Here is a 15,073-nt window from a genome sequence, read left to right as displayed (position 1 = left end):
AGATATGTATACTAACATCTCCCAGAATTCAGCTGCAAGACATGTTTTTAAAGGTGTTTTCACGTAACAAGTGTTTTAAATAACTATTTAACATGTGTAGGCTTAACTTTCTTGTTGAACCATATGTTGGCTTCAAACACCAGCTGCAAACGTGTGTTGTGAACGTGTCACTGATGAAATGACACTTAATCACACTTTTTAAACATACTGTAGACTACATGTATTGTTTACCTTTTGTGTGTGTGTGTGTGTGTGTGTGTGTGTGTGTGTGTGTGTGTGTGTGTGTGTGTTCTTGTGTTAACCCTTGTTTTACCTTCAGGACATTTTTGTTTTTTCGATCATTTTGACTGTTAATGCCAACGGCATACATTCGAACAAAGTTGTGTATTTTGGGGGGAATTTTGATATTTCAACCTCAGTTCCTATAATACATCTATAATACACTGTGTACACAAAATAGTTACACTCAGGACCTTCAAAAATGTCCCCATTGAAACCCATTAAAACTGCAATATTCGATCCCAGTGCCATTAAACCATAAAATCATGAATTCTATGATATTATGCTTTCACTCCGGAGCCCTGGCTTCAAATGTTACATTTTTAATATTTTCTGTATTATAGAATATTTGTAATATTGCTGTATTAGAGCACTGCAGGCCAATTGAATAAATGATGCAGCTAAAATTGTGTGGGTGTGTTAGTATGGATGTCAGAGTGTGTTTTGTATGTGTGTATTGAGAAGTGTGTGTGTGTGTGTGTGTGTGTAAAAAAACAACATTAGCATTATATAAACAAACTGGCATTTAAAGGGTTAAAATCCTGAAAATGAATGAATATTTGGTAGTTATGATCAGCACTGATGTTGGTTAAAAAAATGTAACTCATTGACAGTGGAAAATAATATTAATATATCATATTTTTATGGCAGTTTTTTGACGTGGACATTTTTGTCCTCTAAGGACCTCTGAGTAACTTTTTGAAATTAACACACAAGGGTTAATTACATTAATGTATGTTACTTTTTGGACTTTGTTTTAATATGTTAATGATAAACCATGTTTCTATTTAAAGTTATGACAGTGTCAAATAAGAGGATGAATAGGAAGGTGATCTACACTGTTTATACAGTACATCATCCATATGTAGAGTTTGGACAATATATATGATAACTTGTATTGTTTTGATGATGGTCAGATTATTAACAGGATCTCATGCATCATATTTGCTCTTTATAAAGGTCAGAGTTGTCACTCTGGCTGTTTGGTCTGTCCTTCTGATGTGATTTGTTCAGTCTGGGTTGCTGTTCAGGCACTGTATTATGCTTAAATAAAAGCTAAGCAAAGACTACACAGTTGTTATTCGTTATGTGAGCTATTTTTTCAGCTCAAGGTGTCCTCAAATTGTGTTCAGATGCCTGCTATTGATGTTATCTTTTGGGAGGGAACACATTGGCCTACATTCTACTGATTTAGGGGAATAGTCTTCTCCTACAACTTTTGCTTAAATACAGTGTGTGCTCTGCAGTTGTGTAATATACGTAAGAAACAGTTTTCCCGATTGTCCTGTTTTTTTTTTGTTTTTTAATTTTTTTTTATGATTCCGTTCTTTGAACAGCATTGGCATTTATTTGTTTAGATCAAACATAATGTGTCGCTATCTTACGGTGGAATGGTACCTTGTTTAGTAAAACAAAAGTTATTCTTTTGAATGTATGCTGAGTCCATATTTGGGCATACAACTATTTGTTCAGGTTTAAAGCCATGCCTTGCGGTGCCATTAAATAATAAAGTCCCTGCAAATTCAGCCTGTCTCTTGGCACGCATTTACGGTCTTCTTGGAGAAATACCATTGATTTCACCATCTCCACCCTGGTCACCACATCTCCGCCCTGCTCTCTGAATCTGAGCAGCCTGTTCTGTCTCATCCCTCCTGGGCCGCAGTGAGTCGAGGAGTAGCCTCCCCTGGAGCCAGAGCCTTCCTGCCTGATTCTTCTGTTCCCCTCCCCTCATCTCTCTCACGCAGGGCCACCATCTGCTCATTCCTCTTGTCCGCATGCCCATGTCTCTCTGCAGCTGGTGCCCACAGGCCATTGTGCGATATGACAAGCAGATTGCAGGACAAAGCCCGAGACACCTTTTGTTTGTTTGTTTACTCTGAGATGGTATGCAGGTAGACTCTCCTTGCAGTGGCATTGTTTCTGGACCCCACAGTGACTGTGTTTGCACACATTTGTTGGAGTCGTTTCATGAATCCTCAGTTGGTGATTTTGTATTGAGGTTTAGAGTGAGTCATAGATGGGAGACCTTTCACCCAAAAACTTAAAGCAGAGAGGGTGTAGCCTTATGTTCTTGTTTCTAGGAAACCTGCTCTGATGAAAGTGAATGAACTTTAATAAATAGGCTTGATTTGTCCCCAATTGCTTCTGTTGTGCTCAGGTAGTTTTACGCATTGTTCTCTTGCTGTCTTGGCAACAGGAATACATTAAAAAAAACCTTGAAACTACAGAGAGGAGTGAGGAAGCTGTAATCAAATTATTTTAGCCAGTATTGCTGAATTTGTTCTGTTATGAATGTGGTCATTGCACATTTTGTCAGTATCAATGAAATGGGCTTTTCAGCATCTCGAGGTTGAAAGTTTGCACGACTGTTTCATCTTTTTACTATTGCCAAAAGCTAGTAGAGAAGTCTTTTGATTTCAGTGATGGAAATTTCCACTCCTGAAGTTTGTTGGTATGGCTCAGTGTTAGTGTGTGCAAGTTATGACAGTTATACCTTTTACCTCTCAGAGCTCCAGACTAAAAAAATGACTTGGGAGCCATTGGTTTCTAAACTGAAACATTAAGGAGCCAAAGGTCTGTTTTTGGTCGCCAAATCACAGAATTGCCAAATTTAGATAAAAGCAGAAGAAAAGGAATTCAGCTGATAACCCATTCATCGAAGGTTTAATAAACAGTATATATAGTTGAAGATAAGTTTGCATTCACTTTTGTCTCAAACGTTCACACCCCTTTTATAATTTCTACAAATATAAGAGATGAAAGATTTTATGTAGTACTGCTCTTCAGAATCTACAAATGGTCGCATTTGTGCACTTGTATTGTTTTCATGCAATGTTGCAGTAGCACAGAAAGCTTTTTTTTGGAATTTAATTTAAAATTACATTTTTTAGGTGTTTCCCCAATATTCTTGTTTTTTTTCTAAGCTTTTTGTCTACATTTTTCTCATTCTTTTCTTTGTTTTATTCTGTGCACAAAGGAAGTGTGTGCCCATACATACATATATATATATATATATATATATATATATATATATATATATATATATGTGTGTGTGTGTGTTGTAGAGAGTGAGTTACAAATTAATTTGTTGTCATTGTAGGACTTCAGTTTTTGGGCTGATTGCTGTGAGGGTCCCAAAATGGCTTGGAATACAATTTTGTAGCCTATTCTTGGAATCACTGTCATTTGATAGTAGGTTGAAATCCCCTCACGGTTCAGAATGGGCATTTTTCACCCCAGTTTTTGGGTTTCAGCATCTGTTTTGGTTTGTTTAAATGGCCATGTAGTTAACTAAATTAGTTAGTTATAATTAAAGGTTACTTACATTTTCCATTTAATTAACTAAACTTAATTAACAACACAGTTAAGTCCGATTAAAGGTATAGCTAGTTCACCCAAAAAGCAAAATTGTTATCAGACATTTACTCATTCTCATGTTGTTCCAAACCCCTATGACTTTGCCTAATGTGGAATGGAGACTGGGGCTTTCAAGCCACAAAATGACGAAGAAGCACAATAAAAGTAGTCCATATGACTTGTTTGGTTAAGGCGTTTGGTGACATTGATGTCTCGCCAACGCATTTTGCTGCACCAAGTTTGAATATGTGCACGCACAAATTATATAAGGGAAGAGGGGAAGAATGTCAATGAATAACTGTATAATAGCCCTGGGCCCATATTCACAAAACATATTAAGGCAAAATGTATTGTTGTCACAGTACCAAAATTTCAGGAGTCTTCACTGATACCAGTAAAATTTCACGATTCTTGATGTCAATTTCAGTACCAAAAAAAAAAAAAAAAAAGGGAGTATGCATTTGAACACTCCTTTAGCCTATACAAATTATACATTTAGAAGTAAATGATACATTTAAACAAATGCTAATTTAAGTAAACATTGCTTCAAATAGGACCCTATGAAAACAGTTTTTTTTCTATATTCTATTTGTATTTTTCCCCAAATTCCAAGTTTAATTCCAAGTAAAAAGTTTTAGTTAAATTCAATTTCATCATCAAAATTGTGTTTAGGCTAATTAAATAGATCCAAACCTTAATCAAATGAAAATAAAACAATTCATTTTCAACATACCATCGCAATTATTTATTTATTTATTTTATCAAATTAAGTGCTTTAGTACAGATACTCTCAACATAATCTAAAACACAACATTGGTCTTGTTTTTATAAAATAAATTGCTGCCCAAAAGAGCATCACATTATAAATGAAAACATTGATGAAATCTTCTATTCAGTAAAGCAGCACTCCTGCTTGTGAGATACAGAGTGTAAAACATATAATAATAATGGTAGTATTACAATAAATTTGACTAAACACTAGTATTATATTTCTGTTGCAGTTTCTTGAATTTCAAGCATCAAGCTTTTATTATGAAACAAACTTTTATTTTGATGCAAAGTCTTTTCCGGCTTTTCTGTGTTTGTGACTGTAGTTTTCACTCTTCCGGATAAGACGTTGATTATATGAACCAGTGTGATTATTGAAGAGCAAAATTCTGCAATTTAAATATATAAATATATTGTCTGCAGGCAGCTTCACACATTCACTTTGCAATGCGCAGTACATGTATTCTGTTTATTTATTTCATTCAATTGTATCAATTAGCAGTTTAAAAATCATACTAGGACATATCACAATTTTCATTTGTTTAATTGTAGGCTCTGATTTAGGTAATCTTTTGGAATATCTGATGTCAAATCAGTTTCCTAATATCAAACATCATTAAATTAGAACATATATCAGACATGAGGAAATCTTTATACATAATTTGTTCAGAATTCTTCAATGTAAAAAAAGAATTGAGCAAACTTAAATCAAGGCAACATGATGCTGTAAGATTCGAGTTCTCTCAACAACTGTCTTAATAATTGTCATCGGTAACATTGCTTTTAGTCAGTGTGAATTTGTTTGTTCACTAAATGCAAATATTCTTGTTAAAGAGTACCATAAAAACGATCAATTCAGGGCTGCAGATTGTGACTTAAGTGGTCACAAATGCAACCGAAAATAAATGATTGCAACAATAATTAAAAATCTAGTCATTATTGGCGACAGTCAGCTTGTGTGTGTTCATATGTGATTTCATCAGATATCATCTTGTGAGTTATTGAATTATATCTTAAGAGTGCACACCAGTGTGTCTCTTGCCACTTTTCACCCTTTCTGTTGTGATGAGCTCACTGTTCTCATGCAACAACAAACACAGCACAAGTCATGACTCATGATGTCCGATTTGTGAATAAATGACTCGTTAACCAGGTCTTTTTAATTAATCACCCTAAGAGAACTACGGGTTTGTACTCAGGATTTCAGGTTAGCAGTTTGAATCACTTTCTCCGTGAATCAGTTCACACCTGGGAGCGCAGACATTTCAAAATAAGAGTATCAGGTGTAATTAATTGTAATTAAAAGTCCCGCATTATGTACCAAATCTTGTTTTTTTTCCTTCTGTTTATTATTGATTGGGATTGGAGCAGCACAATAAACTGCATCTGGGATTACATTCAATTTGCACTCTTGTAGTCTCTGTATGTGGTCACAGTAAAGAAAGATTATAATTATACTAATACCAACAATCATGCCATGATTCAAATCACTGAGATCACATTTTTCCACATTCTGATGGTTGATGTGAACATTAACTGAAGCTTCTGATCCGTATCTGCATGATTTCATGCACTGTACTGCTGCCACATGATTGGCTGATTAGATAATCGCATGGATGATTGTTGGTGCCAGATGGGCTGGTTTGAGTTTATCTGTAACTGCTGATCTCCTGGGATTTTCACACACAACAGTCTCTGTCTCACGGATGGTGCCAAAAACAAAAAAAACATCCAGTGAGGGGCAGTTCTGCAGACAGAAACAACTTGTTGATGAGAGAGGTCACTGGAGAATGGCCAGACTGGTTCAAGCTGACAGAAAGGCTACGGTAACTCAGATAACAGCTCTGTACAATTGTAGTGAGCAGAATAACATCTCAGAATGCACAAAATGTTAAACCTTGAGGCAGATGGTCTACAACAGTAGAAGACCACAATGGGTTCCACTTCTGTCAGCCAGTAGAAAGCTGAGGCTGCAGGGGGCACAGGCTCACCATAACTAGACAGTTAAAGACTGGAAAAACATAGCCTGGTCTGATGAATCTCCATTTCTGCTGAGGTACACAGATGGTAGGCCCATTTCTGATTTGAAATCTATGTATGAATTTTCTATTTTAAAGTGCCATGGGAGGAATTCAACCATGTCAAACGTCAAGAGAGCCCCGACATTGTGAAAAGCACTTACGAGGGAAAGAGAAAACACCTGCCCTGTACCAACATCAATTACAAGACATTTCACATCTAAACATCAACACTTTACTAACATTTATATAAACTGTAACAAATATTTTCAATACAATTGTTGAAGTTGTAGCCAAGAATAAAAACACAGATAGCAGCACATGCTCTCCTGTCGGAAACAAGTCGTGGGTATGTAAGTATTTTGGATCTAAAGACTTTGGCTGTTGTAGAGATGACAAATTGTCACTGTAGTGTTTCCCTCATTCCACAAGCCAATGAGCTGTTATCAAACGATTGATGATCACATGTATGTGAATTTATTTTTATATTTATTTTTCTGTATTATTATTTTTTTAACTAAAGTACCTTATTTTGTTTTGGATTCCCCAATGTGGAAAATGTATGTGCACTTTTTAAAGAGCTCAATAAAATATTCAAATTATATTTTTGATGCATTCGTGAGATTAAAATATGGCACAAAAAATAGGCACATAAAATTGTAATCTCAATCGCAGTCCCCTGAATCGAATCCACTCGAAATCGTATCTTGGCAGACTTGCGATTTACACCCCTAGTTATCAGCTGTCTTCCCTTTCTTCAGCTTTCTATCTTGTTTCTAAACAGTAATCTAAATCGAGCAATTCTGTGATTTGGCAACTAAAAACAGCCATTTGGCTTCTAAATGTTACAGTTGAGGAGCCAATGGCGCCGAAGTCTTTTTTATTTTTTTTTTTTTTTTCTGCTCTGCAATTCGCAATACGAGAACTTTAATTTTGTCACTATTTGAATTGCTTTCACAATAAGTTAATAGCAATTTTTGCCTCCGTAGTAAGGTTTGTCTTGTCTTCTGTTTTTGTGTATATCTTATACTAAATTGTTTCAAAAATCCAAACAACATCTCACATAAAACAAAGACAATCTGAGTAAACACATAATACAGTTTTTAAATGATAATTGTATTTATTGAAGCAAAAAAGTTATCCAATACCAACTGGGCCTGTGTGAAAAGTAAAAATTTGCCCCCTTAGTTACTAAATCCCCAAATCTATGAAACTGCATTCATAATGGGGTTCAGCTGGACTAAATACACCCAGGCCTGATTACTGCCAGCCCTGTTCAATCAAATCAACACCTAAATAGAACTTTTTCAGCAGCATGAATTTGGCTAAAAGGTCACCCAGTAGCACACTATGCCAAGGTCGAAAGAAATTCCAGAAATGATGAGCAAAAAGGTGATTGAAATACATCATCAGTCCGGGAAGGGTTACAAAGCTATTTCAAAGGCTCTGAGAGCCATTATCTCCAAAGGGAGAACACTTGGCACAGTAGTGAACCTTCCCAGAAGTGGTTGACCTTCCAAAATTCCTTCAAGAGCCAAGCGACAACTCATCCAGGAAGTCACAAAAAAGCCAAGGAGTGGCAAGGTGAAAACCACTGCTAACCCAGAAGTACATTAAGTCTTGTCTGAATTTTTCCAAAACACACCTTGATGATCCTCAAACCTTTTGGGAGAATGTTCTGTGGACTGATGAGTCAAAAGTGGAACTGTTTGGAAGACTGGGGTCCCATTACATCTGGCATAAATCAAACATGACCAAAATCTTATATCATGATATGAGTAATTTTGTATCACGATAACAGTATATATCACAATATGGTATACTGTATATTTTTTTTTCACACTGGAAAACCAATACAATTTAAGTAAATGTATTGTAATGCCTATTTTTGGAAAATTTAGTCAGTGAATTAAATACTTTTTAAATGAAAATGTCTTCCTCTTAAGTAATTTTCTCTTTATTTGGAACTTAAAACAGTCAAAGTAAAAAAATTAATAAATAAAAACTCTAAATTATGCTTACATAATACTCAATTTCACATTATCCCACATTTCATTCTGATGTTGTTGACCAATATTATTATAAACTTTCCACAAGAAACTCAATATCATTTCAAAGCAATGTAACAAAGTAAATTAATGGCTTATGTAAATTATTACATAATAAAAAAAAATAAAATAAAAAAAAGACCCAACGACAATAACACTTCTTGCAGTAGATAAATGTCAAATATATTTAGAAACACTTCTTGCAAAAAAAATAAATAAACAAAAATAAAACAATTTTTTAATTTTGAGTGATTATCATCACATGACTACAATTAAGTTTTTTTCTGCTCCGTGTCAGCTTTTGTGAATCCATACCACAGATGCTGCACCAGTTTTAATAACAAGCTCCTTTTCATTTTCTTGACTTTTCTGGAGAAGTACAGATGTGTGGTGTAGTCAATCGCACTTCGACATGTTAAAGAGATGATCTAGGTTCACAGTGACGCCGCACAGCAGAGTGTGTCAGATCACGGTGGACTGCTGCACATGGATATTTACATAGTACGATGTACATGATATTGCAAAATCTCTATCGATTGACACTTAGACCATTACCATGATATATATCGTCATATCGCACAGCCCAACACAGGGCCGCATTAATGCGCGGGCTAACCTGGGGCCGGTTGCATAAACATAGCCGTTAACTTAAGACTGTGTCTAACAATTCGTTTGACCAGCTAAAGATGCCATAGAAAGCCTGTTGCATAAAACAAGCTCACAGCTGTCTTTAGTAAGACAGTCTATTTTGCATTGCATTGTGGGAAAAATGACACTAAACAGCTTTAAAAAAATGGCCGACAGTGGACCCTCAATACAGTTTTCATTCGCTGAAAATATTTGCTTATTAGAGGACTACAGTGCTTTAAAATTTATTCTATTGAACAAATTTAGTGATTTTTACCCAAATAATAAAAAACACATGACATTTTGTTACCACCGTTGAAATCAGAGTCTTCAATAAAGTTTCAACTGAAGTCTCACTGGATCAGCTGATAGTTATTTTCCACGGCAACATAGAACGTAAACAAAAATTAGCCTAGACGTCTGCTGTCTTACATTTTAGTCTTAAATTAGACTGATCTAAGTTTTTATGCAACTGACTGAAAAAATGAAGACCAACATTTTAGTCGATTAACTAGTAAGTCTAATCTAAAACAGTTTTATGCAACCGCCCCATGGACTTAAGCCCCGGGGCCCCCGGCTGCAGTGGCGGGAGGACGCTTATGTAGAAACGCATTCAGCAGGAGAGCTGATGTTAACACGGAGACGGTGCACAACAGAGAAATGCTTCCGTGTAGTGCATGGTCATACAGTAACGACGTTCTGCCCATCCCCCACCCCCCATTCAACGACTGGCTGGGCCCAGTAGAACTGTAAGCCCCTGGAATCTGTAGTACCTTAATGCGGCCCTGGCCCTGCATACACGCAATAGACCTCAACTGTTAACACCCAAACCTCAATAACTGTGAAAATTAACAAACCTCATTAAGTTAAAAGACGAGCTCTTAACATCACCACTCTACAATTAACTAACTGTATCAACAAAAAACAACAATAACAGCATAAATTATGTCACCGAACAACAAAAAAATATGCCTATAACACTAACCGCATTATTTATTCATGATGCAGTGCATGTTGGGAACTCACGAATCAGCAACATTTGTTCAATATGATATTGTTTGTTCACACTACTAGGCAAGTTGGGAGAACATTTGTGGGAATATTGTTGGTCTAACGTGTTTTTATGTAGATGCCAAGTCATTCCCATTTCGTAGTGTCTGTGACTCGATAAAATGCAATGTCCAAGTCCTTTATTCTACATTGTACTTGCCCTTATGTTTACCATACTTTCGTTTTTAACAGTTCATTTGTAAAAATATATAATAAATAATAAAATCTAAAATATAATATATAACCACAGGTAAGAACATGGATGGCTTCTCATTACTTCGGTTTGGCCAATATAGCTAGTCTTTTCAAATAAAACAACAAAAAAATCAACAACAAATGATTGTATTCGTTTTTGTTATGAATAATAAAAGCCTAAACACATTTTAAAACTTTAACACAGTTGTAATCCTAAAAAGAATGTTGAGATATTATTTAGTATGTAACTATTCAGTAACATTTCTAGTATAGTTTACCGTGTTAAATTTTGGTAGCCCAAGTGTGGTAATGTGTAATTTTAAAAGCCTTGCAATTTATGAAATTTATTGACTTGCATTTTCACAGTTATTGAGGTTGGGGTGTTAACAGTTGAGGTCTATTGCGTGTATGTATGGCCAGGGCCACATTAAGGTAGAATTAAGAAATTCGTTGTCAATGATTTTCATTATTTCATTGCACTAATTTGTATATTTGCAGTAAAAGACTTAACAAACCGTGAAGTGCTTTTCTCTAAAATGTCCTCAATTTCTTCATTTGTCATGATAGATTACCTCCTTTTTCTAAATTTTTACACCCACTGAAGAAATAAATTTGCTCTTTTCTACCACCCTGTGTTGGTTTGCTGCAAGACATTCTCCATCCTGTCACGCTGCTAGAGTTGCACTCTGTCTCATGATTCTCATTTTGACCCAATCATGGGATGCAGTGCGCATGGAATAATCCAGTAATTGATTAGACGCTGTGGTTTATTAGGTGCTTCAAATGCACTCTTTGTTCCTTTATTGGGTTGTTAATGTCCTTGTGCTCGCCAAGTTTAAATGGAAGTCAAAAGAGATCCAGTTCTGAAGGGAAAATGGGTCCCTAATGTTGAAGAGGGAAGCGCCCATTAAAAGATTTGACACTGTCTGTTTGTGTGTTGGTCGGTCATTGATTGAAATCACAACACATCTCTATATGAGGTAATGGGATTCCATGTCTATCCTGTTATTGGCATTGTGATGGTCCCAGCCAGTTTGTGTGGGGTCAGGGGAATGTTACTGGGATAGAGGCAGATATTACAATCAGTAATCAGTGATGATTAACAAGTTGTCAAAACTAGGAATGGGTCCTCCTGATGATCGACTTGTTGAATAGTTGTCCAACAACCTATCGATTAATTTATTTTGATTTGTTTTTTCTTAGATATTTTTTGGTTGATATTTTTAGCGGCCACACTTTAATAATCATGCTGATAATGTGCTGTGCTTCAGCGTTCAGACAGTCTGCACAGAAAAGCATCTTGTGATGTTTTTTTGGAGCATCCCACTATTAGTGTTGCATAAGACTCCTAGACAAGTAGAAAAATTAATAGTCCAACTTTTAAAAACCGTGTCTGAACATGTTTTAAAAACATGTCAAATGCATCTGCATTGTTTTATTTTCTGTTTCACTCCCTCTAGCTGTTTTTGAACACAAGAACACATCTTATGTAAACGCACTAGTTGCTTAAACAGCCAACCAATGCAACCTGGTCTCATTGAATCGCGTGGTTATTCGTACGGTATATTTTTTGCAAAATTAATTTTTGTAGCTCGTATGTATCGTGGCAGATTCCTGGTGAAATAAATACTAGAGGTGCTAAGACAACAATGCAGTTTGTTCCCTTTCACACAAATAAACATAAATAAAACAGCAGATTGGTTCATAAACTCTAACTTTTTACCTTGTTACACACACAATGCTATATGACATCAAAACACTTTTACTATAGTGCATGACTTATAAGCCAATAAATTTTAACATATGCATAACATAACCAACTACATTCTCAAGCATGTTTGAGCACTAAATTGCACAGTAGCGCAACTGATAGAGCGTTTCAATTGGGAATACAATGCAAAGCAATGGGGTACGAGTCCTGAAGAGCAGGCACGTGCAGAGAGGGAGGCTCTAGGGGCTCGAGCCCCTACCCTTTTGCTGAGGTGTCCCTAAAAATGCCACCCAAAATGTTTTTATTTATTTTTTATCCCCTTTTCTCCCCAATTTGGAATGCCCAATTCCCACTACTTAGTAGGTCCTCGTGAGGTTACTCACCTCAATCCGGGTGGTGGAGGACAAGTCTCAGTTGCCTCCGCTTCTGAGACAGTCAATCCGCGCATCTTATCACATGGCTCGTTGTGAATGACACCGCGGAGTCTCCCAGCATGTGGAGGCACATGCTACTCTGCGTGGTCCACGCACAACTTGCCACGTGCCCCATTGAGAGTGAGAACCACTAATCACGACCACGAGGAGGTTACCCCATGTGACTCTACCCTCCCTAGCAATCGGGCCAATTTGGTTGCTTAGGAGACCCGGCTGGAGTCACCCAGCACACCCTGGATTTGAACTCGCGACTCCAGGGGTGGTAGTCAGCGTCAAAACTTGCTGAGCTGCCCAGGCCCCCTGCCACCCAAATACGCTTAATAGTATTTAGGAGTGTAAAAATGCATCAGTATTGTGCTGTAACCTCAATGCTTCGATTATGGAATAAAACAATCTGTTATAATGACTATAATAACACCCAATGTGATACAGAGGCCATCTCAGATTACAAGCGCACTCTTGTAATACCCCAATTTGGAATGCCCAATTGCCAGTGCTCTCTCAATCCTCGTGGTGGCATAGTGACTCGCCTCAATCAGGGTGGCGGAGGACGAATCTCAGTTGCCTCAGCGTCTGAGACCGTCAATCCTCACATCTTATCATGTGGCTTGTTGAGCGCTATTGCGGAGACTGCGCGTGTGGAGGCTTCATGCTATTCTCAGTGGCATCCATGCACAACTCGCCACACGCCGCATGAGAATGAGAACCACATTATAGCAACCATGAGAAGGTTACTCCATGTGACTCTACCCTCCCTAGCAACCGGGCCAATTTGGTTGCTTAGGAGACCTGGCTGGAGTCACTCAGCACGCCCTGGATTCGAACTCGTGACTCCAGGGGTGGTAGTCAGCGTCTTTACTCGCTGAGCTACCCAGGCCCCAATGCACACTTTCTTTCAGATATATTTATTTAGTTTATTTCAGATTTCTGCCTCATTATTCATAATCGTGCATGCCAATATACAACCCCAATTCCGAAAAAGTTGGAACAGTATGAAAATTTGGAAGGATTTTGGGCATTTCACCTTCTACAGTTCACAATATAGTTAAAAGATTCAAGGAATCTGGTCAAATCTCGATGTGTAAAGGGCAAGACAAAAACCACTTCTGAATGCGCTTGATCACTGATCCCTCAGACATCACTGTCTTAAAAAACATAATTCATCTGTAATGTACATCATGAACATGGGCTTGGGATTACTTTAGTAAACCTTTGTTAGTCAACACCACTCGCTGCTGCATCCACAGGTGCAAGAAGACTTTACTATGCAAAGCAGAAGCCCTACATCAACACTGTCCAGAAGTGCTGCCAACTTCTCTGGGCTCGGTCTCATCCTAGATGGAAAGTAGAACAGTTGAACCATGTTTTTTGGTCCGATGAATCCACATTTAAAATCGTTTTTGAAAAACACAGCTGTTGTTTTCTCCGGGCCAAAGAGGAAAAGGACCATCCAAGCTGTTATCAGCATCAGGTCCAAAAGCCAGTGACTGTATGGGCCAGGGGTGTGACAGTGCCCATGGCATGGGAAACTCGCACATCAGTGAGGGCACCATTAATGCAGACAGATATGTACAAATTTTGGAGCAGCATATACAGCCATTCAGCACTGTCTTTTCCAGGGATGTCCCGAAATTTTCAATAGGACAACTTCAAACCATATACTGGCCGAATAAGCAGAGAGTGCGGGTGCTAGATTGGCCTGCCTGCAGTCCTGACCATCTCCAGTTGAGAATGTGTGGTGCATTATGATGTGCACAATACGGCAATGAAGAATGGGGGAAAATTCCACTTTTTAAACTTCACAAACTTCAGTCTTCAGTGCCTACAGTGCATCCGGAAAGTATTCATAGCGCTTCACTTTTTCCACATTTTGTTATGTTACAGCCTTATTCCAAAATGGATCAAATTCATTATTTTCCTCAAAATTCTACAAACAATACCCCATAATGACAATGTGAAAGAAGTTTGTTTGAAATCTTTCCAAATTTATTAAAAAAAAAAAAAAAAAAAAAATCACATGTACATAAGTATTCTGTATTCACATGACTGTAGGTGATACTGTACTGCGCCTTCAGTCGTGATCATTATTTTTCCTTAATGTGTTACACATCATTAAGTTTTTTTATTCTGTGAGCCTGCTCGGCTTAAAGATCAGACTTAACTGCCTATTCTGTATAGTGTAAATTATCCCACCATTTATATTTTTGTCTTAAGCATTTTTTGGAAAATAATTATGAATACAAAATAATCTAATTATTAAGCATAATATTTTCATACACTAACAGGCCTACCTACTACATTGAAAAATGACATTAATTTGTTTAGTGTAGCATTTAAACGTAACACAGGGTTACAATAAATAATTATAGTGAAAAAGAAATAGTTAGATAGAGATTGTATTCCTGCCTGACCCCAATGGACAATTTTGAAGCGATTGCCCTTAAAAAAGGTTTAGAGCCCCTGCCCCTCAATGTCTGTGTAATCGTCCCTGCTGAAGAGCATGCGAGTCGACATGTGAGCCGATGGTGTCAAACAGGTTTTGTTGATTCCTCATCTCAAACCCCATCCGTTTGGGACTCACTTTTA

At 37.1% G+C, this 15,073-nt stretch overlaps 1 protein-coding gene across 1 annotated transcript in view; it reads left to right on the top strand.

The window, feature by feature from the left end:
• LOC127421147 (tumor protein D52-like) overlaps window positions 1-15,073 on the top strand; it is a 37,573-nt gene that overhangs the window by 317 nt on the left and 22,183 nt on the right. The gene's annotated exons all lie outside the window — the stretch shown is intronic.

Source organism: Myxocyprinus asiaticus, chromosome 30, assembly GCF_019703515.2.
Source record: "Myxocyprinus asiaticus isolate MX2 ecotype Aquarium Trade chromosome 30, UBuf_Myxa_2, whole genome shotgun sequence".
Taxonomy (NCBI): domain Eukaryota; kingdom Metazoa; phylum Chordata; class Actinopteri; order Cypriniformes; family Catostomidae; genus Myxocyprinus; species Myxocyprinus asiaticus.
The sequence above is the reverse complement of the archived record's forward strand: the minus strand, read 5'-3'. Positions and strand labels throughout refer to the sequence as shown.